Source organism: Chroicocephalus ridibundus, chromosome 5, assembly GCF_963924245.1.
Source record: "Chroicocephalus ridibundus chromosome 5, bChrRid1.1, whole genome shotgun sequence".
NCBI lineage: Eukaryota > Metazoa > Chordata > Aves > Charadriiformes > Laridae > Chroicocephalus > Chroicocephalus ridibundus.
In genome coordinates this window covers 77,659,890-77,684,209 of record NC_086288.1, presented here as the reverse complement: position 1 = coordinate 77,684,209, position 24,320 = coordinate 77,659,890, and the positions used below count along the sequence as shown (strand labels likewise).

The 24,320-nt window shown below is 46.3% G+C and overlaps 1 long non-coding RNA gene across 1 annotated transcript in view; it reads right to left on the bottom strand.

Moving 5' to 3' along the window:
- The window catches only part of LOC134516478 (uncharacterized), a 28,030-nt gene extending 12,526 nt beyond the window's left edge, over positions 1-15,504 (bottom strand). Inside the window, exons 1-4 of the long non-coding RNA XR_010071330.1 lie at positions 15,419-15,504; positions 6,991-7,068; positions 2,120-2,228; positions 1,275-1,463 (exon numbers count right to left, since the gene is read on the bottom strand). This is a non-coding gene — a long non-coding RNA (uncharacterized LOC134516478). The remainder of the gene's footprint in view (positions 1-1,274; positions 1,464-2,119; positions 2,229-6,990; positions 7,069-15,418) is intronic.
- Between the last annotated feature and the right edge of the window lie 8,816 nt (positions 15,505-24,320).

Here is a 24,320-nt window from a genome sequence, read left to right as displayed (position 1 = left end):
TTTCCCAATATCAAGTATTTTTCTTAAAGAACACAAAAAGGGATAAAACAATTTTCGAAGCAGAATAACATCAGTACTCTAGTGTACTTCATAATTGTCAGCTTCCACCTTTTTCATTGTATAAAATGTATTCGATATAGAATCATAGAATGTGTTGTGTTGGAAGGGACCTCTAACGGCCATCTAGTCCAACCCCCTGCAGTCAGCAGGGACATCTGCAACTAGATCAGGTTGCCTCATCCAGCCCGGCCTTGAATGTCTCCAGGGATGGGGCCTCCACCACCTCCCTGGGCAACCTGGGCCAGTGTCTCACCACCCTCAGTGTAAAGAACTTCTTCCTAATGTCTGATCTAAACCTGCCCTGCTCTAGTTTAAACCATTGCCCCTCATCCTATCGCTACATGCCCTTGCAAACAGCCCCTCCACAGCTTTCTTGTAGGCCCCCTTCAGGTACTGGAAGGGGCTCTAAGGTCTCCCTGGAGCCTTCTCTTCTCCAGGCTGAACAACCCCAACTTTCTCAGCCTGTCTTCATAGGAGCATAGGAGAGGTGCTCCAGCCCTTGGATCATCTTCATGGCTCTCCTCTAATATCTAAGATTATTGTAATATCTAAGATTATTGCAAGAGGAGTCAGTAAAAACTAGCCTTCCTGTTGCAACCATAGCATTGACGTTTTTTACCCTCTTATTGCTCACAGCTCGACAAACTCCTGAATTTCTTCTCTTGCGGACGTCCTCAGAAACGATGTAGAAACAACTTGAATCACGCTGTCAACTCAGCGTCAAAGCTAGCGGGTCTCACATTCAAGTGAGCAGTGAAGTCATTAACTTAATCCTTGGGCTTTTCCTACTGACGAATACATCAGGTTGAGACCTCTTATATCTAAAAGGATACTCAGACCTTTGTACCCTCTGTAACCTTTCAGGATTCCCACAGTATAGTCGCAGCCAAGAGCGCAAAACGTGCCCATTCAGCTCTGTACGGTGATTGTAACAAAAGGAAGCAAAAAAGATTCTCTCTTCCAACAGTCAAGAAAAAGGTCTACAACATCCATGTTCAGGCAGAAACTACAGGTAAGACAGGAGTTTGCGCTCTGGGGGTTTTTGGCTCCTTTAAGCAGAATTATGTGTTGAAGGCAATGTTTTAGCTGACCTTTCTCCATCAAAAAAACCTAAGCCATAACAATAAAATATCTGAAGGAATGAAGCTAAGGCTGAGCGTAGAGTGGCTAATGTCATCAGCGCTGAGCTAATACGTGACTAAGCTTTCACTTACGTCGGACCCTCACACAAAGCTCTTCTGTGTCCTCTTCTTCTCGAAGCTCCCCGGCAGCTTTCGGCGGCACTTGCCCTTCCCAGGATTAGCCCGAATTAGGTCAGAGTTTATCTGAGGAGGGGAGGGACCCTCTTTTCTGCTTTCTGTTTGCACACTACCGGGGAAGAGAAGATCAGGGGCTCCTTCGAGCTGTCAAAAGAAGAACTAGTGTTAGGATCTGTCAGATGCGATGGCATAATTCCAGAAAATCTCTCAGGAGTTAATGATAATTGAGTGAAGAGGTGCAGATTTTGAAGTTCAATCTCAGGTTCCCATTTGTGACTTGTAACCCCCAGGATAACAGCACTGAGCTCCAGGAATTATTATCCCTTCAAACTGATGAACAGAAACCTGAAGTTCCAGTGGTGACATTTCATTTTTATCCTTTCATAAATTAATTTTTCAGGTAAATTTGGGGGTGGGGGGTGTCACTTGTGCTGAATTTTTTTATTTTTTATTTTTAAAGTGAATTTAAGCTCATTTGAACACCCCGAGAGATGTTAGAAACTTGTTCAAATTAGCCTGGTTCCAGGGTAAAGCCTCCATCCTACGCTGATCCACTATGGGCAAACCTCTTGGTCAACGCGAAGACCTTCTGGAATTTCAGGAAGAGTAAATTGCGGGAGGCAGAGTTAAATAAGCAGCATCGTTTTCCTTTAATGACCCACTAAAAATGACACAGCGCTGCAAGAAGATGTAGTGGAGACCATGTAAAGCCCAGGTGAAAACAGTAGTAAAAGGACTCCTGGATGCAAGGTTTGGGTAAAAACTTGGGTATCACTTGTGTGATAAGAGGTTCTCCAGACCTTCAGGTAGCATTCCCTGGACAGGTGTCCCACCGCTGGAACAGGCTTGAGACGTTATGTGACTGCGCACAGGAAGAACAGCAGAGATTATCACGGGAACAACAGGATCCTGGGGGAAAAAAAAGTGTCAGATTTGAGATTTACCTGAAAAATGTTGGGGGGAGGGCGGGCAGGAAAGAGGGAAGGAAGCCAAATGCAGCCCCACAGGATGTGAAGTAAAAGTAAATGTAAACTTCGTTTATGTACACACCGCTGCTTCCTGCGCTGGTTTTCTCACAAGCAGAATAGGAGTCACGTTCAGTTTGAACAGAAATATTATTTTTTTCAAAAAACACACAAACTGCCTAGTGAATAAAGAGAAGATCGTGAACTGAAAATCCATATTCTTCAGGAGACGGTAAAAATCCCTTCAAGTTACTGCAGTGCAGCTGTTGGCAGTTCCTCACGTGCCTGACGTTCGCTGTTTACAAAAATCTGCGAAATAACAACACTGGTTAAAAGTAGGGGCAGAAATTTCACCCAGTCAAGTGTGTGTGGTGGGGACCTTGCTGTCACTGGAAAGCCAGCAATCCTCTTTTGAATGTGACACAGTTATGGCCAGGTGGAAAAAAAAAAATTAAAAAAATTAAAACAATAAAAAAAAGATGTATCTTCTGAATGTCATTGCTAGGTCCGTTTTGGTACAATCCATCAGGAGACATTAGTGCAAGCGTGCGGTGATCCCAGGATTATAAAAAAGATAGCCCAAAGGGGTTTTGGACACGGACACATTTCAACTTTACTGCTTCGCAGAAAATAACGCCACCCTGGTGAAGGCAAAGCAGTGTCCCCACAGCCACTCGTTGAAAAGGACAGACACTATATAGGAATTTATACAATAAAGTAGTCATCAACACAAGCTAATGTAGATGCCTGTAATCCCGACAACTGCAACTGTTCAATTATTATTGCTTTCTGGAAGCAACTTGTGCTGACAATCAAAACCCAAGGCCTTGCAAAACAATTGGTGAGCAAAACAGACACGCAAGGTGAGATTCTGAGCAGTGTAGTTAGAGGAGAGGTTAAATCCACATCCAGAAAAAGTCATGCATAAAGTGATTTTAAATCCATTCATACTATTGTTTGGTTTCGTGACATGAGCTCCCCTCCTCCCACCACCCATCCAAAAAAAAAAGATAAAAGATTGGTAATTTTCTGTTTTCACTGCAAGCGTGTAACATCTGCCCAGCACCATCGGGGCGCAGCAGCAGGAGCAGCTCTCCCAATCTAAGCCCGTACAGCTTCTGTGTCGGCGCAGCCCCCGGCCCTCAGCCCTGCAGGGCTGTGCTCACCGCCCCGTCCCCTCCCCAGCTTCTGATGGTGAAGAGCAAGGGAGCTGAGCTCAACGAATCCAAAAGAACAAACTAAGATGACCTGAATAAATTCGTATAATCATAGAATGGTTCGGGTTGGGAGGGACCTTAAAGATCACCCAGTTCCAACCCCCTGCCCTGGGCAGGGACACCTCCCACCAGCCCAGGTTGCTCCAAGCCCCGTCCAGCCTGGCCTTGAACCCCTCCAGGGATGGGGCAGCCACAGCTTCTCTGGGCAACCTGGGCCAGGGGCTCACCGCCCTCACAGCAAAGAATTTCTCCTTGATATCTCATGTAAATCTCCCCTCTTCCAGTTTGAAGCCATTACCCCTTGTCCTATCACCACATGCCCTTGTAAAAAGTCCCCTCCGTCTTTCATGTAGGCCCCCTTTAGACACTGGAAAGCTGCTATAAAATGCACTTTGAATGTACTTTCTAACACATTACCAACCAACTAATTTGCTGTAATTTCAGGGTATGTGCATCCTGCTCTTGCAGACAATATCGCTTACGGGGAGCAACCCTGTTGCCTGCAGTCTGGTTATTTTTATTAATAAGGGTTTGTGGATCCTGCCCTCCACACATAAAACGATTCAAGCCACACGCAGACTAGGCCAAAAAGCGCAGCAGCGACAGCACAGTTTGCACCATGCTTTCACATGGCTTGCCGTGACATGACATTTCTCCCCACAAGCCCGCATTATTATTGCTTACAATGAAGATGTATAATAATCGACGGTTTAATAAACAAGAATTTTTAAAAACTACTTGACCCTTTACAAGGAAGAATCTCCCCACCCACTGCCTACAGAAATTATGGAAATATCAGTCACCTGCTGGTTTTAGGCAGAACTTATTATCAGTTTGTTAAACTCCTATTGAGTCATATGTATATACACACATATATGTGTAGCTGATATATATATATATATATATATATATATAAAAATCAGGCTGATATTTCTGTAATATCCATTAGTAGTCTACAGAAAACCCAGATTCACTAAGGCCAAGCACTGTTTTTCCTGCGGCGCTCCTTCCTAAGGAAAAGTAATTTCAGATGGTAAAGCTGAACTGGGGATTATCTTTATACAGCAAGATCTTGGCTGCATGACAGAAAAATTAAAGGGCCCTGCTGATCAGCTGAAATACTACCGCTCCAAGTATGTCTGGATGACAGCCAAAGTCTTGGAATTGTTTTGCCATGAAATCTGCTTTTAGACAGGAAGAACAGGAAAGTTTTCAGTCTGGAAGAGGCTTCGTGATGAAAAGCTTGGAAATCAAGCCCATTATTCACATCCAATCAAGTCTGCCCCTCCCTGCTCCTCGCCCACCCCCCCCCCCCCCACACTCCATCCCCAGCACGGGCATGCCCATGCAGACAAGCGCACCCCCACACACCGCACATGCCCCGTGCCTCTTACGTGCTTTTGGACTTTGTTGTCCACAAAGTCACTCAATATTTAATTCAAAATCGTGCTGCCGATTTGCCGTTTGAGCGAGCGACGCTTGGTTCACATAATACAGGTCATAGAGATGACTGTCCTTTAAAATCACAGAATGGCAGGGGTTGGAAGGGCCCTCTGGAGATCATCTAGTCCAACCCCCTGCCAGAGCAGGGTCACCCAGAGCAGGTGGCACAGGAATGCGTCCAGGCGGGTTTGGAATGTCTCCAGAGACGGAGACTCCACCACCTCTCTGGGCAGCCTGTGCCACCCTCATGAGTTATTTGCCAACATTCAAACCTTCTGGTAGACAGAGGTGGGAGGAAAAATGATGTCCTGAAGAAAGAGTCAGGTGGGGAAGGGGGACCAGGCAGGGAGACCCTGCAAATCTCAGATGAGGGGATTTATGGGCTGCAGGTTGGATGGTTCTCCCTTCTCCCTGGGTCAGCAGCTACATATATATATACACATATATATGTAAAGACAAACTAAGTTCAGGTGTTACAAAGAGGGTCCACCTGCTTTTTCTTCCGCCTGCCCGCACTGCATCCTTGATCCGTAGTGGCATCTCATGCATCACGTACTCCTATCTGACTCCCAGGTCTCTGCGCAGTCAGTTCCGCACAGGGCGGTAGTTAAGATGCGGGTGGTGTGTAGAACCGTCCTGCTCTTGCGGCCACAATACAGGTAGCTCCCCAGGGCCGCTGCTGCTGGTGGTGAATTATTGCAGTCGTGAAGTCAGCAAGAACCCAGGCCAGGGTCTAATCCTGGAAATTGCAGGCAATTAAAAAACAGAGCCTGCGCAGCTGTGAAACGCTGCCTGAAGCGGAGCATTTGGCTGGCTTTGCTTCACCTGGGACACCCAAGGAGCATCCTCCATCCCTACCCAGGCCCCCCCTGCTCCCAGCGAGGACTGGCGGCGGTGGAGAACAGCCCCAGTGGTTGCAAAACCACTGGCTCTGCACCGATCCCATCTTTCTTTCCATACAAAGCGTTCAAAAGGTTTTTCATAACACCAGCTCGTCACCACCCTAGATATTAGGCTGTATAGATATTGTTGTGGTTTCACAACCATAAATCTCGTTTCACAACTCCTGCTAGTGAACCAAAAATCACCTTGCATCAGATGGCGGCAGCCTAAGGTTTGCTAAGTCCAATTTCTGTAAGAAGGTATGACAAGTGAACTTTTTGGGCTAGCTCAGGTCCTGTCCCCTCCTCCTCTTTCACGCTGCCATGGGACGCCTGGATGCCACGAACTCCCCGTCAGCTGCTCTGGTGCGTTGGGTGGACAAGCAGCCGCGTGTCCTCGGCTGATCCGTGCCCTGCTATTTCCAGCACAGCGGTGTTAGCCTGCCCCAGCCGCGCCAAGCCGGAGTGCGTGCCTTGCCGATATCGCCCTGGAAAGCCGTGGGCACCACCATCGGGCACTGCCACCGGGGCTCCGACATTGCTCTCTGATTTGAATCCAGGTTTGATCAAGCCTGTCTCACACCCGGCATTGCCCTCGCTCCCCTTCTCCCAACAACAACTTCAACTGGATCTTAGCTCTGGATTTCAAGTAACCCACCTCCCCGCAAGTGGCGTAATAGCCACTTGTTGTAGAAAATGTACTTCCTTAAAGGATTTATTGGTGTGATTTACGTGATTGAAGTACAGCTTTTACAGCAGCACGTGTAGAGAAAAGAATTTCAAATTAACACATAGAGATCGTTTGCCTCTGAGTTATTTTTGTTCCCAGCTCGGGAGGGCATGACAATTGTCATACACACGTACGGCAGGGAAGGTGGCAGGGGTTTCAGTCACCAAAGGTTAGGCATGACTGAGAGACATTTCGGCATTGCTTTGAAGCCTTTTGTCTGTGCTGTGTCTATACTTAGCAACCTATAGGCAATTTCATCACTACAGTTTTACCCAGCTGTCTCTCGGATCACTTGCGGCTGCTACAGAAATGCTGAAGCGGTCACGCTTTGGCTTGGAGAACTGAAGAGAGAGAGTTCATTTCAACCCCAAATGTAGTTAGTTCACAGCTACTGAGCATCTCCTCGGCAAGCCATGGGGTGCAAAGTCTACCTACCTTGGCCCACAGAAGGCGTTTACAGCCACCAGCCGCTCGATCTCACCTTGTCCCTTCAGCCGTCGGAAGGAAGAGAGTCTGCAGAAAGGACAAGACAGCTCCTGTAGCTCTGAAAGAGTTGAACAAGGAACAAGTTCCACCTCCATGACCTGAAGCCCACAACGCTCCTCGCCCTGCTGCACAGGTGGGGTACTCTTGCCTACGGCCCTGACCTCATGGAGAACATCTTACAGGCTTTGAGGAGACTTCTTGGTGGAACCCCTCCAGCACACTTCTGATTTGGCTATATGTTTTATCTGTAAGCCACTTTCTCTTGTTGCAGAATCACCAGAATCCATGGATTTTACGCATTTACATCCTATACTACACTATACTTCATCCAGGTCATCAAATCCATCGTGTAGGTTTTTCAAATTCTTCTGCCATCAGCTCCAGGACAGCTGAGGACAGCTCCAGTGAAAAGGGCAGGTGGCCACACCACTCTCTAGTCTAACAGTGGTCAGCTGGCATGGGATACCTGGCTCTCCTGATCCACTCTGCAGTAGGGTGGCATGGATTTATCAATGGAAGGCATTGATCGACCAATGAAAGATAAAGTGAGGCATAGACCACTTCCAAAGACATGAACTTTCGCATCTTGGGCATGTTGTTATAACATTCTCAGAGTAGCAGGGGAAGTTGCCGCTATTCCTCACCTACTGCTGTCATGAAACCTGTTTAAATTGTCCTGAAATCTGTTTGCGTTGAAAGGGACTTTTTCTGTTGCAAGAACAATGCTAAAGTTCTGAAGATGACCAGTTGTTGACAACTTTTTTGTTACACGGGGTGATGTGCTTTTATATTATATTGCCTACCTGCTAGGAATATTTTGTTCATTACGTTATTTTGCTGCTTCATGACTTCTTTCTGATCCTGAATACCCTCAGAAAACAGATATCCCATTTAAATGCCTTTCCTGTCTTTCGAAACGTGCGGAATAAGCCATTACAAACATTCCCAAAGGCAGCGCCTCGGAGCGTGGTTTATTTCCTCTGAGCTCCGCTAACTAAGGTCATCTGAGTCATGGATTTTTCTGCCTGCTTAAGTCTGTGATCTAACTATTACCCCTAAATACAGCGCCGAAGCCCAGTGTTGCAAGTCCAAGGGTTTCTGTTTCCTTCTTACACGTAGCTTTGACTTTGCTCTGGCAGCCCCGTTGTAGCAATGGTTGGTCCTGAGTGCTCAGCGTTTCCCAGCAGCCTGGGCAAGGCTGAACTGTGCTCGCTCTGAGGATGAAGCAGAACGGCACGTCTTCCTCTCCCCTTCTGGAATGGTCAAAATTCAATTGGACAGCGGGGGCAGGAGGGCTCTGACAGACACTGCTGCCTCCGGGAGGATCACGGTACTAAAGGGAAGTGAGCTCCCTGATCCCAGGAGCAGGAGGTCATGGTCTAGTTCAGCTCTTTGCTAATTTTGTCCTTAGCATATTATCTTTGCTAATATGTCCACAGTATTCAGCCTGTTCTTGTTCCCTCCTCATCGCATGCAAAATACGTATATATGTGTGTGTGTGTCTATATATATATATATATATATATGTATAGACATGCTGACCTGGGGAGAAGGGAGGAGGGAAAACCAGACAACCTGCAGCCCATAAATCCCCTCACCTCACTGCTGGCATAACCTGAGATTTAGAAGGTCTGTCCACCTGGTCCCCCTTCCCCACACGACTCCTTCTTCAGGACATCATTTTTCCACCCACTTCAGTCTACCTTTGGGCAACTGTCAACTCTGCTTGCATCTAATGCCAGACTTAGATACTGCCAAGTAGTTTAACATACTACAAGGAGACAGAAATTCAGATACGACCTTGAAACCTAGTGTCAGCTCCTGACCAATTCACTCAGTATCGGTTTTCCCCTTCCCTAAAATCGAGTAACAACCAAGTTGTCCTTTGCAGACCACTGTGCTGGTACTAGCTAACAGTGATGAGGTACTGCGATCAACTGGTATCACAGTCCACAGAAATACCATCTATTTACTCTGGTCTTCCAAAAGGATCGCCTTTCCCAATTTATTGGCCGGCTTTGTAGTCGCTCGGGTGCGACAATGTCATGCTTACACGTGTTGGTACTGTCAAAGCATTTTGACATAGTGTGGCGCAAACAGACGTGTTACTGCATGAAAACTGACAGTTTGTCTGCACAAAGAACTCGGGTTCATTAGCCTAAAATAGCTTTCAGATTGGTTTCATTTGATAAATCTGTACAACTCCCCTTGGTGGATATTACTAAAAGTCTTTAAGAATACCTAGGTTGGCATCACATCATACCCCAATAGCAGAGAATTCGCAGAAAGGAATTCAGATGTTGAGCTGTCATGTATTAGCAGATACTATTCTATTAAATCAGATTTCATCTCAAGAGAGGTTGGGAAAGAGAAGGGGAAGGGATTGCTAGGTTATTATCGTTCTCTGCATCTATTTTGCGTTGTTAAGTTGGTTTATGGAATGGTTATAGGGGTATTCTTGCAAAACTAATTCTAATTCACTGCATAATCCTATTTGTTTACTTTGGCTCCAAAGAAAGCCGAGTGTAACATGTCAGTGTATGTATACTCAACACTAGGGCTCTCTTACATGTCACCACAGGTATATTTTATCTCACAGCTGGCATCTACATATTTATTTTATTCCCCAAACAGTCACAGGGGAATGGTTTCAGAGAGACAAAGGGAAAACATCTGTTCTGCTCAGGAGTCACAAGTGAGCAGGAAAAACTTAAGAGCCAGTAAAACTATACTACGGACCATGAGGTGAAAACAGAAGCCAGGCATTGTTTTGTTTACAGCTAAAGTCCAAAGTGACCCCAAATGATGCCAAGACCCAGCCCACTTTGGCTGAAAGAGGATCACAGCATCGGAAAGTGAGTCAAGAAAGAAAGGGATGCTTAATCACAGTCATGGCTTCTGCCTTCAAGCACTGCAGCTAGACTTACAAGGACAAATATACCCTGACTTGAAAACCCAGTACAGCATCTAATTTTTCTCACACTTCTCATCTTGGATCCAGCCCAAGAAAGGGAGGAGAAGAGACTTAAGGAGGCGGGTAGTCTCTGCTGTGTTGCTGCTGCTTGCAATCCCCACTATCTCCATCATCTTCAGGTAGGCCTGTACGTTCTCTTCTCTGCTGTGTTATTACCTGCACTTCACCTAGCTCTTTCCCCACCAGCCTTCTGACTCAAGACTTTTCTTCTTCTGCCTTCTCAATTTATCACAAATATCCACAGCAATTCCTTTTCTGCTCGAGGAACCACCCCATCCCTCAGTCGTATGCTTCATCATCATCACTAATTCTTTGAATTCACAGCCCTTTTTCCTTCCATTCAAAAGGAGGATGTTGAATTAAGATGTCCTTTGCAAACAGTTCCTCTCCGGTTTCTCATCTAATGTGTAGCAGCTGGTCTTTTGCCACCATCTCCCGAAGCTTTTTCCTGAAACACTCCTTCATTCTGCGAGATCTGGTTTGTGAACAGTGATTACACTTTGGCCCTTTCTTCTTTGCTTCATCTTTTTTTATCCATTAGCATGGTGCCATTTCTCTGCTTTCCATATCCTCTTCTGCTTTCGATTCCTTTCCCCTTCCCTCCTATGTCAACTTTTCTCCACCTAGCCCAGTCCTCCTGCTTCCTCCGCACCTGTCGCCTGGACTGATGCTGCAGATCATCTCTGAGAAAAATCCTGTGGCAAGGATGGTCTTCCTCATCACAACAGCGTTCTCTCCTCTTTAAGAGACACCACCTCCCCCAGTTTGCCCCCAGCCTCTAATATTATATCTTTCCACAAAGAGAACAAGATGTTACTGATTTCATCCAAGAAAATTTAACCGTATTCATTTCCCCACAACTCTCCTTTTATCCTCCCATGTCACCAGATCAGAATTTTTTCATCTTCACAGATCTTGATTCCAGCCTAGGACAACAAATGCCACCAATACTACAGCAGATTAAAAAAAAAAAAATAAAAAAAAAAACCCAACAATCCCACCACTCCCCCCCAAAACAAGCAAACCCCAAACTCCGTCAGCCAGAGCTTATTGCATAAACAAGAGGGGGAAAAGAGTATACAGATCCCCGAACAGAATACCCCAGCATCCTTTCAGAGCAAGCAGCAGTGCTTCCCTCAAAATAATCCCGAGGGGAGCCACTAGCTGCAAACACAGTTCTTCTGGGCAAGCAGTCCTGAGGGCAGCCTTGTGCTGGAGCCCAGTGTCTCAGGTAGGTATCACGCTCCTGGGCTCACTCCCAACACCTGCTTGCTACAGGACCAGCTGCTCCTTAAAAGCCTTTGCTCCCTCTTACACCGCCCTTTTCTCTAACTCCTCACTTGCACTGGTGGCCCCGTCCCACCCGAGTGATGGATGTAGCTCGCACCTGCTCCCATCTCCTCCCATCCCATCCCCTTCCCTCACCCTGGTCCTAAACCTGCCATTCTCCCCTCCCAGTGCAGACCTGAAAGGCTCTCCCAACTCGTGACATCCACACTTAGTCACTGCCTTCCTGAGATGTTTCCATATTTTCCCCACTTCCTTCCATCTCAAGGCTTTCTTAACGCACTGCTACACTAAGAAGACCTTCAGAAAGACCTTTAGAAAAGGTCTGTTGGCACCACCATCTATTAAGCTGTACTACAGCTTCTCAGTTTCCTTCTACCCTGCCAAAACACCTTTAGCCTTTGACACAAACTGAGCTCCTTGGTCTGGAAACCTATTAGCACCCGGTGCCAGAGCAACCCTCTAGGCCCTACAGTAATTAATAACAACAATTCAGTCACCTATGGCAGAACATTTCACAGCTTGACTGCCTTACATAAGGAGACAATACCTTCCTATTTTGTTTTTAAGTATCTGTTTTACTCAACTGTCTTACTGGCCCTCAGGCTAAGTGGGAGGAAAGGAGAAGCCTGAACGTAAATCTTAAGATGGATAAGCAGAACGGCAGTATTCATTGAAGGCAACAGCCTTCGTGCTGAAAATAATTTTGTCTGAACAATTACCGGTTTAATTCCTGGCTTGGTACACAGAGATTTCAAACCCATGATCTGTAGGTCATTGTGTTTTTCCCTGCAGCTCAGTAAAACTAGTCATAAATTTGCATCAATTTCAACAGTTTCAGGCCTCCAGCTCACCATTTGCTCACCACTACATTTTCTCTTTTCCTTTTGACATTTTCAATACAAAAGTTCAGCCTGTCATTTCAAACTACCCTTTCAAACTAAATTTAATTTTAAAACAGGCCGAAAGCAAAAAGGAGTGTTTTCTTCCAAGCCAGCATAGATTTGTGGGATCTCTGTTTCAGAAAAAAACCTGAAGACAAAACTTCCATCTCTCCAATTTTTTCACATTCTCACCAACCCCAAAAAAATGTTATTAACACAACTGCAGTCTGCAAACAACTGCCTTAGCCTGGATAGTACGTCACCTTCTCTTGGTTTCCAGTGCTGCAAAAAAATGGACAGATTTTAACATTATTTTTCCACCAACACTACCGGTGCCATTGCCACAGGAACCCCACTGCAGATTCCTGAGTGCCATCTGATGGCCCTCTACCTCGCCATGCCCTACACCTGTCCAAGCACACCTCGATGGCATGGTGCTCCACCAAAGCACAGGCTTGGGCTACGTGCCCGAGAGTCATCCCTGCAGGAAGCTGTGCAGGCAGACCGCCTGGGAAATTTCCCTGCAAACCCCGTGGCCGCGTCCCTGTGGCCATGTGTGTGCAGCAGCCAAGAGGGCTGGAGCCCCTCTGCTGTGAGGACAGGCTGAGAGAGCTGGGGGGGTTCAGCCTGGAGAAGGGAAGGCTCCGGGGAGACCTTAGAGCCCCTTCCAGTCCCTAAAGGGGCTACAGGAGAGATGGAGAGGGACTCTGGATCAGGGAGGGGAGCCATAGGACGAGGTTTTGAACTGAAAGAGGGAAGATTTAGATGAGATATAAGGAAGAAATTCTTTGCTGTGAGGGTGGTGAGCCCCTGGCCCAGGTCGCCCAGAGAAGCTGTGGCTGCCCCATCCCTGGAGGGGTTCAAGGCCAGGCTGGATGGGGCTTGGAGCAACCTGGTCTGGTGGGAGGTGTCCCTGCCCAGGGCAGGGAGTTGGAACTAGATGATGTCTAAGGTCCCTTCCAACCCAAAACATTCTATGATTCTATGAGTCTATATTGCAGGTGCCCTTCCCACGACAATCCATCAGCTTTGGACGAGACCATCCAACCCATCTGTGAGAAGACAAGGTCAGGTCCGTGAAGCTTGGCATGGACGCAAGCCGTATTTCAAACACACCAACCAGCAAAAGATATCTAAGGTGCATCCTCACCTTGCAGATCACATTAAATCTGCACAGCCAGGCTGAGCTGGGCTCCTTTCTTGGGGTCACCAGCACCATGGGCAAGAGGGGCAGGGCACGGCTTCCCACACTCCAGGCAGACTTTATGACCTTTATGCCTTCTGAGGCTCCAGCAGATTGAGTTTCCTGGGGCCTGGACTCGTCCTCTCCACACTGCCGCTGACGCTCACCTCTGCCTGACTTGCAAAACTGCTTTTTCCACAGCATTTCGTCAGAGTCTTGTAGCAATTCGGGCCCATACTCTCTTTCACTGCCAACCCCATTGTGACACTGTGTGTTGGAGCAACACGTACCCATCCATAAACTGCAAAACTACTTAAAGTGGTCGTCTTGGCAGTTTCTTAAGCAGCAAAGACTGCAGCATAACGTGTCGAGGAAGCCAGTATTTTGCAGGTAACACGTGTATGTCCTTTGCGTGAAACAAGTGTTATGTGTTTGCTGGGAATACACCTCAACCTTCTGCTCGGCCTCCAAGAGGGAATCATCGTTGTTATGGGACAAGTTATGTAGGCAAAAGGTTAAAATAATGTCATTGGCTTGGGCTTCCCGCAAGAACGCAACCAGTTGTCTGAGATCAGAGTTAACCATTCACAAATGCTGAGGTGCCCCGAGGGGACAAAATAGGATTGCTCCCCTCCCATTGGTACAGATAATTAGAGGTTACTCGGGAGAGGATCATCCAGGCCAGAGATAACCTAATAAAGAAGGGAGGAGGTTACAAAGGCCGGCTTTCATTTGCACAATAATGGTACAACCTGGGCAGGATGCCCATTAAGTGATTCTACATTCAAAACCAAAATGAACAAAACCCTCAGGTCTCCTGGGAATACGGCAAGACCAGTTTTCCGTGAAAAACACACAGAAACATTCATGTTCTTGCACATTACTACTCACATCTGCACGTTTCAACACGCTAACTCACCCCCGCTTCTCACTGTTGGCCCAGGGCCCACATAAATATAAATTATACGTATCATATTCTAGAGGTGGGCCCATAGACCGAAAGGGTAAACAGATCAGACTGGGTTTACACAACCCGGTCAAAGGCTGGAGGAGCCCCTGCGCAGCTCTCTGGCAGCTACGGCGGCTCTTTGGTCCCACTGAAATCCTTCTTCATCCCAAGCCACAAAATGTTCTCAACATGTCGCTGAGCAAAGCCGTGCGCGGCACGCCAGTTTATACCATTTTAACTCAGTCATCCTTTTGATGATCATACCTGTCTACTGCTTGTAGAGCTTATTTGTATTATGCTGTTTGTAAAAAATCTGGAAACAATGCTACGGTTCCGTATAAAACAGGGATGCGCACATTTGCAGGAGAGTATGCAGGCAGAGGTGCCCCGAAGCTGTTCTAGCACCATATCATGATGGCAATTTTAAACTATTTTTGTCGTGAAGACATTTAAGGTTTAAAAATACCCTTTTGCTCTTAAAATCCCTTATTACATTTAGAGACTTTTTAGTGAAAAATTCAAGTTAAAATTATTTTATCTAAAAATGCAAAGTTCAGACTGACTCAATCATGGTAATCTGTATTCAGCTAAAACTCCCGATTTCAATGACAGTTTCTTGAGTAACAGCAGAGGGCTTAGTAGCTAGATAAAAATCTACTTTCAAAGCAAGTAAACAGACCCATCTAAAGATCACCCCACCTTTCTAACCGGGGGAGCCTCTAGTTACAAGGCATAGATCAAAAGAAACACCTGGCAGAACATTGAGAAATGGCCATACTTCTAGGCATCCCACCTCAAGTAATTCCTAAGACATTCCATGTACACTACATTTTGGGTTAGTATTCCTCTTTCTTTTTGCACCCACAAAAGGGAAAAGAACTGCCTGAAGCGCAAGAGAAACACAATAAGGAAGTATGCCTGCAGGTGGATCAATATGATTTTTCGGTGCTGAAATGTCAAAATAATCCAGGTTTGCTCCTTGAGGTCCTCCTGAATGAAGTACGCTGCCCCACTAAAAACATCTACCAGTTCCATCAATGTCTTCCAAGGGTTGGACAGCTCATCGTGTTACCAACCAGAATACACCAGCCCAGCCCTACCTTCTCCACAGCTGGATTCCTCTTGAGCCATCACATCTCCTTTCTTTTCTCCAGTCCTCACTGGACTGACTGCCCGTCACACCCACGTGCAGAGTGAGAGGGCAAAAGCACGTCACTCTTGTAGGGAAACAGATCTTCATTAGGCTGCTGTAAAACCAGCCCTGGTGCTGCGCAGGTAGAGGTCAGGCACCAAAAGATGAGGATGTCCATCAGAGTCTTAGTGTTTAACGAACCCAGGAAAAGAAACCAGGAGAATCATCTCGGAGAAGACTTAACGGATGTTTTACCTACAAGCCCTGAGTCCCAGCAAAAAGGCAGGCAATCAGAAATCAGCTTAATTTCTGGTAACAGGCAGCTCAAAAGCCCTTTGTAGCAGCTTCCAGTTAACCAAGGCAGATGAAGCCAACTGTGAAACGTTAGACAAAAGAATGAAGAGTAACATGCCTCATAAAATTGAGACCTGTAAGCGCGATGGTTTTAAGTACAAAAAGGAAGGGGAAAGAGGGAGAGGATCTGTGACTGGTGAAGGTGAAGGTGAAGAGCTGCCTTTGAGAAGTTCGGTGAACCTCTAACAAGAGACATAAGTCAGATCTGGGACAAGAAGACATTTAGCAAGTTGCTACAGGGAGATTCAGAATTAACTTGGGACAAAGCAAAGAAAATTTGCCGGCCAAAGCAAGGCATCCCCGTCACACTGATACAGAGGAACTTCACAGTGTACGGCAGTACTCTGATACGGCAGGCAGAGTGGAGAATATAAAGTAGCAGACGAAAACAGACGTGAATCAGAGAGACATGAAGCCGAGCAGTGCCAAAGTCCACAAGAAATCAGAGAATACTCTGGAAAGATGGCCAGTGCCAAGTGTTTTTCTATATTGCACGTGTCAGCATTGTTGTGCCCTGAGCACGCCAAGCTGTTGCTGAAAGGGCCTCCCTCTCCCCCAGCTCCCTTGAAAAATGTTGACTTTTTAAATCCCCAAATAGATCATTTGTGATTTAGACTACAAACTTACTTAACTCGCAGAACGAAAGACCAGTGAAGGGCAAAGTCCAGAGCTGAGCTGACATGTCAGTCCAAGTCAAACACACGCTGTTTGGTCTCTCGTGGACTGTGAACTGCAGCCATCCGAGGAATTACTCTGGACCAAACCCTGAAGAAAGGCATCAAATCTCCTAGCATGGGATGGTCTGGCCAGCGTTTTTTGGGGCCTTATTATGAACCTAAAGAAGAGCTCTCAGAATAAACCCAGGTTTCATTTGAAGCACCAGGAGGCTAATTCATAGAACCATAGAGTGGTTTGGGTTGGAAGGGACCTTTAAGGGCCATCTAGTCCAACCCCCTGCCCTGGGCAGGGACACCTCCCACCAGACCAGGTTGCTCCAAGCCCCGTCCAACCTGGCCTTGAACCCCTCCAGGGATGGGGCAGCCACAGCTTCTCTGGGCAACCTGGGCCAGGGGCTCACCACCCTCACAACAAAGAATTTCTTCCTACTATCTGATCTTTCAGTAATTCCTAGCATGATGCATCAGAAAAGGTGAATGGCAACTGTGCAGAACTTGAAAAACCTCAACGAAATGCCTCAGATGGAAAGCAACACTGATGGCGCTGTAGAAGCAAACCTACCCCACAAAGAAAACACAAGAACTACGCAGGAGAAGGTGCCCAAAGGAAAGGCAGCACCGGTGCGTTGGTGTCAGAAGGAAGGCAGCCACTGTCTCCTATGTGCCTGGTGAGGGTAACCACCAGGCCGCGGCATGAAAGCGTCTCAACTCCAGGTGGGAGCCCTTTGAGGGACATAAGTTACCTTGAGCATTGCACAGGCCGTCCCTGTGATTGACTGAAGGGTCAGGACGCTGCTTCTCCAGTGAGACACCTGGGCTGAGGCTCAAAGCTCCTTTTCAAGCACAGCCCACAAATACCAAAAAGGTCAGATAGAGAAAACATGATTTTCTGCACAAAAGACAGTGAAAATTAGGTCAAATAGTGGAGAAACTCAAATCCACTGTTTATTCTGAACCTGGTGTTGCTGCAACAAGCCTGTATCTGTTGGAAGAACTTTCTTCATTCTGTGGGACATACCCTGGGTTGTTTACCGATCTTCAGAGCGTGTTTAGAGGTCAGGTTGTATCACCTTTCATGCGTGTTCTTTTCCAAGAACCACAGGAAAACAAAAAACCCTCGTAACAGCTTATTTAGCTATTCGGCTATTTGCTTATTGAGTTAAGCAGTTCACTGAGGAACCTTTCACACCGATTTAAGAGTACAAATTCCACTGGAAAAGGAACAGTCTTAAATGCAGGCTTTTTTTAGCAAAATACTTACACGAGTACCTGAGCTTAGCTGGCTTTAAATTTCTAAAAATCTTAAACTTTCTGACAATACATCTTGTGGATACCGAACACTGGCAATTAGCCTTCAGCAAGCTTATTACAAAATACGCTTCTGTGGGTCTGGAGACTAAAATTTACACTGCTAAAGAAAGGCACCCGACCTCCCAAAATAGTACTGGAAAATTAAGTTCTCAGAAAAAGAGGGAGAACTGTCTGACCTGAAAAAATATATGACTTCTGCTATCACAGCCGCTGCTGTTAATGTTCTGTGATTAGGGTGAAATTTAATAAGGATTACAAATGAAGAATTGCTTATTAAGCAATTTACTTCTCCCTTTTACCAGGCTTGGACAATTCCCTACACTGCTCCCTTGAGTTTTCTGCCCAGGGTGTTCAAAGATGACTGTTAATGCAGCTGCTTGGAAAGATTATGCCTTAGTAGAATAGATCGAATCAAGAAAATCAGTCTGATTGTCTTCCTAGATTTTCTTTTCGTGTCTTCTTCCTTCTCCCTTAACCTGTTTTGCCCGAGGCCGCGCTTTATCTCCCTCTCCAGCCACCTGATAACACATAAAAAAGTGCTTTGAATGAAAGAGAAGGTACGTGCCATGGTTTGGTAAACAGGACAACTTCCAGTGAGGAATGTCTGTATAAAAGTCACGAATGAAAGCTGCTTCTGTTTCTTTTCTGGACTCCCATAGCTTCGCCAAAAAAAAAAAAAAAAACCAAACCCCAAAACCAAACAAACCACAACAAAAAAAGAAGTTGAATATTTGCAATAACACTTCCAAAAGACCGCGAGCGGGTTCTTTTGCGTGGTGGTGGTGCCGCATTAAGTGTTCCCAGGTAGCACGAATGTGCCGTACAGCACCACACCGAGATGCCCGACCTGCCCAACAGGCTGCTCGATTTTTTTTTATTTTTTCTATTTATTTTTTTTTTAATTATTCCAGCTTTTAGCTTTTCTCCTGCTTCCCAGACAGGAGCTGATCCCTCTGTAGGCACCGTGGAGCACATGTGGCTGTGGGCTCCCGGCTGCGTGGTATCCCTTCCCGGGCTTTAGGATCCCTTACCGATCCTTCTCCTTCTGGCACCCATCTGGCAATTGCTTGTGCTTGAACATCAGCGTTAAAAGATATTTTTGCAGCTCAAGCAGTCTTTTATGCACTCAGTAGCTGTGAGCGAAGAAAAAATCTCTCTCTGCTACCAAACAGATCCCCAAGTCCTATTTTAGAGCTTTTGTCACACTGAGGTTAAAGACCAGAGCAGATTGAGAGCTGCCCGCAAACGTTTGATCGAATTTATCCCTAATACAAATTCACTAAATTCAGAGGCAATACAGCAGAGGTGAATTTAACCTGTTGATTCCACACATACCTGAAAAACCACAGCCCTCTTCGGACGTTAGCTGCCTTAAAAAATAAAGTTGCGTTTTTCCTGGAAATAAATATTTATTCAGTGCAAAAATCAGCACCATTATTAACAGAGAAAGTTTGTACTGACACGTCAGTGTTTTAACTCTGTGTTTAGAAAACCAAGAAGATGAACATGCAAGTGTAAAGAAAAACACTAAATAGGCTGAAACTGCCAACAAGTGAAAACAGAGGCTTTTAGTGCCAGCAGAGACATAATTTAATGCCCTCTGGTGCTAATGGAATGACTCCAGTAGATGCACATGGACTGTTTTGGAGTTAAAAGGCACAGTGATTGTAAAATAAAATTGGTTTTGCTCTGAAAGGGAACACCCGGGACCGAGAGCGGTGGTAGCCATGGCCCCTTTCCTCCTCCTGCTCATTGCCCTGCACCCTGCAGCACCCACAGCCCCGCGTCGCTGCCCAAGGCCGAGTCCTCCACTGTGGACAGTAGAGGGGCACCCAGGCAACATCCCCACACCAGGAAAACTGGTGAGAGGAAATAGCAAGAGAATCATAGAATCACAGAACAGTTTGGGTGGGAAGAGACCTTTAGCGACCATCTAATCCAACCCCCCTGCCATGAGCAGGGACATCTGCAACTAGATCAGGTTGCTCAGAGCCCCGTCCAGCCTGACCTTGACTGTTTCCAGGGATGGGGCACCTACCACCTCTCTGGGCAACCTGTTCCAGTGCCTCACCACCCTCAGCGTAAAACATTTCTTCCTTATATCTAGTCTAAATCTTCCCTCTTTTAGTTTAAAGCCACTACCCCTTGTGCTATCACATCAGGCCCTACTAAAACGTCTGTCCCCATCCTTCTTATAAGCCCCCTTTAAGTAGTGGATAGGCAGAAGGCTGCTTGCGCGCGTCCCAGACAAGGGTAAGTGGATGAAGAAGTGGAGGGAGGGGTTCCAAAGCACAAAAGAGAGGACAGAAAGGGAATGGAAACTGGCAGAAAGATGCTGGGAAAAGAGTCTTCTTGGGAAACCAGATGATCTTCCCTTCCCAGCCTATCTCTTATCCTTTTACACCTGCCATTAGGTATCCTATGTACCTGTGAATGCTGCTAAACACTATTTACTCCATCAGTATAAAATGGTTGTTAAAATTTCCCTGGACACCTTGTTACTATGCTCGTAAGATGCGGTATTTCCTCTCTGCCAATCTGCAGTGTTTGGGGAGTTTTCTCGGATTGGGACTCCGCTAAGAGAAGCTTGCAAGCACCTACCAAGCAGACCGGCAAGTTCACCGTGGACACACAAAGCTGTGACACAGCAGGCAAGAGGAAAACTTTCACTGTTTAAACACCGCTTACTCTCCCAGCTTTAATTTTTATCTCTCATCGCCCTTCTCCCTTATTATTCAATTAGCCGAGCAGGGGAGCCTGCTCGCCAGAGCGGTGGGGTGAGCTGCTGGCCTCCTCGCCGGGCTGGCAGCTTGCGCAACTCAGATCTGCTGCGACAGGACTCCTTCCTCGCCCTGTTTCTTCACGTGGGATTGGCAGTTGTCAAACTAGGCAGAAGGGATAGCTCGGGATGATACAGGTGCGAGAATTAAAGTCAATTAACTTTTACCACTTTGTAAATTATTATAAGGTTCTCTCCTCCCAGGTGGTGCACATGGCAACCAGGAGCAGGGCAGAGGGAAGACCATCTGAAGACAGCCTGCAGGGCAGAAGCTGGAACATGGGAAATTACGTCTGAACACGAGGAAAAACTTCTTTTCTTCAAGGGTGGCAGAGCCCTGGCACAGGCTGCCCAGAGAGGTGGTGGAGTCTCTGTCTCTGGAGACATTCCAACCCCGCCTGGACGCGTTCCTGTTCCACCTGCTCTGGGTGACCCTGCTCTGGCAGGGGGTTGGACTAGGTGATCTCCAGAGGTCCCTTCCAACCCCCGCCATTCTGTGATTCTCACCTTAAAGACCATCTAGTTCCAACCCCCTGCCCTGGGCAGGGACACCTCCCACCAGACCAGGTTGCTCCAAGCCCCGTCCAGCCTGGCCTTGAACCCCTCCAGGGATGGGGCAGCCACAGCTTCTCTGGGCAACCTGGGCCAGTGCCATTCTGTGAAGAAACACGGGGGTTTGCAAACCATGGTCTCCAGAAGGAGGAAGAGGCCAGTTATAACACAGGAGAAAGCTGCTAAGCTGCTCTTCCCCGAACTCTTCCTCTCCTTCCACCGTGTGGTTTCAGGTGGCAGCACACACTGTTGAAGTGCAGTACGTCGGTCCCATACGTTTGACTTGTACACCAAACACCTGCATTCACAGAAACAACAGCAAGGGACGTGCTCAAGCAGCAGCAGAGTCCGTCGTGTCACTGAGCTGCCATTTATGAGGTTTCCAAGGGTTTGGGACAATTCTCCTCTGGACTTTCTGGTTGGTCTCAGAGCCGTTACACTTACTGCAGGCTGATGGATGCACCTGGAGCAACTCTTTGTCCAAGGTGACCAGGATTTTCACATTTCAAATGTTGCACTCCTGAAGGTACCTCTCCATTTAATACCAAAAGGCATTGCCGTGGTCTGATTTTAGTGGAGATTGGGTTTTTCCAGATTCCCGGCTTTTGCTGGAATCAGTATGACTCCAATAAGAGTGGGAAGAACTTTTATCAGGTTCCTTCTGCACAGATCAATGCGGCAGCAGGGGAAGGAGGCTGTCAGGAGACTGGGGGGGGAAAAACAGCCTGCCTCAGGTTTATCCAGATTATAGGGATCCTGAAGTTACCCTAAAGTTACCCCACGACCTGGAAAAATCTGCTCTGTTGGCACAGCCCTTGGTGAGATCCCTCTTCGCCTTTTTGGATGGCCCAAGTGCCAGGTTAGGGGACATGAGACCTTCCTACCTCTGCAGTTGTCAGCCGTAAATGGGGTTATCTTCCAAGATATCTAGGACACGCTGAAAACCAAAGAAATTGAGAGGATGCAGTTTACTAAAGCACTGCCTTGCAGCAGACAAACATCATCTTCTTGTGGAGATGAGGGCAGAGCGCTGGTCCTCGTAGCCAGTAATTCTGCTGACATCTTAGGGAAATTACTGGAAATATTGGCATCTCCAGTACCGAGCTATTTTTAGGACCATTCAAGATCATTTCAAGACAAGTGATGTTGAATTTGGAACAACCCTCAAAACACAGAGTAGCTGTCAGCGTGGCTTATACAGAAGTGATTCAGGATGTGGAACGTGCTCTTCCCTCGCTCGCCGTTTTTTCCACCCAGGTTTTTTTGCTGTTCCCCTGCCCTCAGCTGAATGGTGAATCACGGTCCTCTGACAATCTCATGTTCGTGAAAAATCATTTGCTTTCTCTTTGCTCCAGAACGCTTCCTTGTAAGTCGTGTAAATCTGGGCTGTGCAAATTATCCTCACACCTTTATGGGGTTTGATATTGTGAGGTGCCGCAAAGCTGTTTTTGTTTTTTTTACAACAGGCAACTTTTTCTCTATAGGAAGCAGTCTGATCCGTAGATAAAGCGAAGATTTTATTACCCAACCATATCTCCAAATACATCAGTAGATTACACAAGAGACTCTGCTGCTGATGATTTCCTCCTACATCATATGGCGGATGCCAAGAACTTTTGTAACCTTTGCCCTACATAGCTCTGAAGGAAAAGTGGTGAAATACGAAGAAGTTGTACTTAAAGATGATGGTAAGCAGGGTTCATTGGCCTAGAAGGAAGAACACAAAAGGCGTGACAAGCTGCACTGTCCATACCTGTGACGGTCTCATGTCCCTGTGGAACTCCAGGGAGGAATTAAGCACGTTCATTTTGCTGAGTTGCGTTGCTGAACACAAGACAAAGCTGTTAACTACTCAATTAGTCTTCCAGGATAAAAGTGAAGGTGACTGTCTTTCCTTGTGTGCTTATTACACAGGCCAATTAAATCAACACACTTCTAGCTTTGAGGAAGGTCTTTACACTGAGGGTGGTGAGACACTGGCCCAGGTTGCCCAGAGAGGTGGTGGAGGCCCCATCCCTGGAGACATTCAAGGCCAGGCTGGATGAGGCTCTGAGCAACCTGCTCTAGTTGAAGATGTCCCTGCTGACTGCAGGGGGTTGGACCAGATGGCCTTCAGAGGTCCCTTCCAACCCAACACATTCTATGATTCTACAATTTGAGGGTCTCATATTTGTAGCCGTTCCACCTGCAGAGCTGCTCAACTGTCCCCAGGATACTCAGCTGTCCCCATCCCGTGGTCGTGGTCGTTGCTGTTCTACGATGAGCAACCCAGCTCGGTGCTAGACTTAATGAGGCCGTTTTTCTTAATTGATTCTCCTGCATTTAGCCTGGGAAATAGAGCAAAAATAGCCGTATCCTGGTCTGCTTTAAATTAGCTCCTAGCCAGGCTGACTGATAAGCGAAAAATTAAATAAACCCTCACGACTGCCCTCTAATGCCAACAGCAGAGCTCTGCTCAGACAGCGCTTGCATTACGTAAAACCTGATAAGAATTGACTTAGTCAGGGAACACGGCATTTTGAATCAATGGCTTGAGCAAAAAAGCACACATCCTTCTCTAATTAGTGAGCAATTGCTCATATGTTATAGCATTTCCCAATAGTCATTATTGTTGTTATTATTTTGAAAGGAGGGTGACTTGCTTATTATTAAAAGGCAGTATTTAAAATGCAGCGATGTTTTTATTGCTATCTATTGCTACCTATCACTAAGCTTATTCAAAGCAAGGTATATCTTTTTGTAAAGAATTGGAAAAGAACTAACTTAGGTGATAATATAAATGCCTAACACGGCATGTTTGGGTTGTGTGAGCTGTATTTTTAGAGATGTTATCTGCTGGCGTCTGCGCTAAGGACAGCCCCTGCCGTCACCTGGTGTAAATCCAGAGCTCGCGTGAATCAGCCACTGCTTCGTAATACAGAATTTCACGAATCTGATCACACACAAAGTTAATTTTAGCAACTGCATTTAAAAAAAAAAAAGAAAAGAAAAAAGAAAAGAAAAGAAAAGAAAAGAAAAAAAAGAAAAAAAAGAAAAGAAAAGAAAAGAAAAGAAAAGAAAAGAAAAGAAAAGAAAAGAAAAGAAAAGAAAAGAAAAGAAAAGAAAAGAAAAGAAAAGAAAAGAAAAGAAAAGAAAAGAAAAGAAAAGAAAAGAAAAGAAAAGAAAAGAAAAAAGAAAAAAGAAAAAAGAATAAAAGG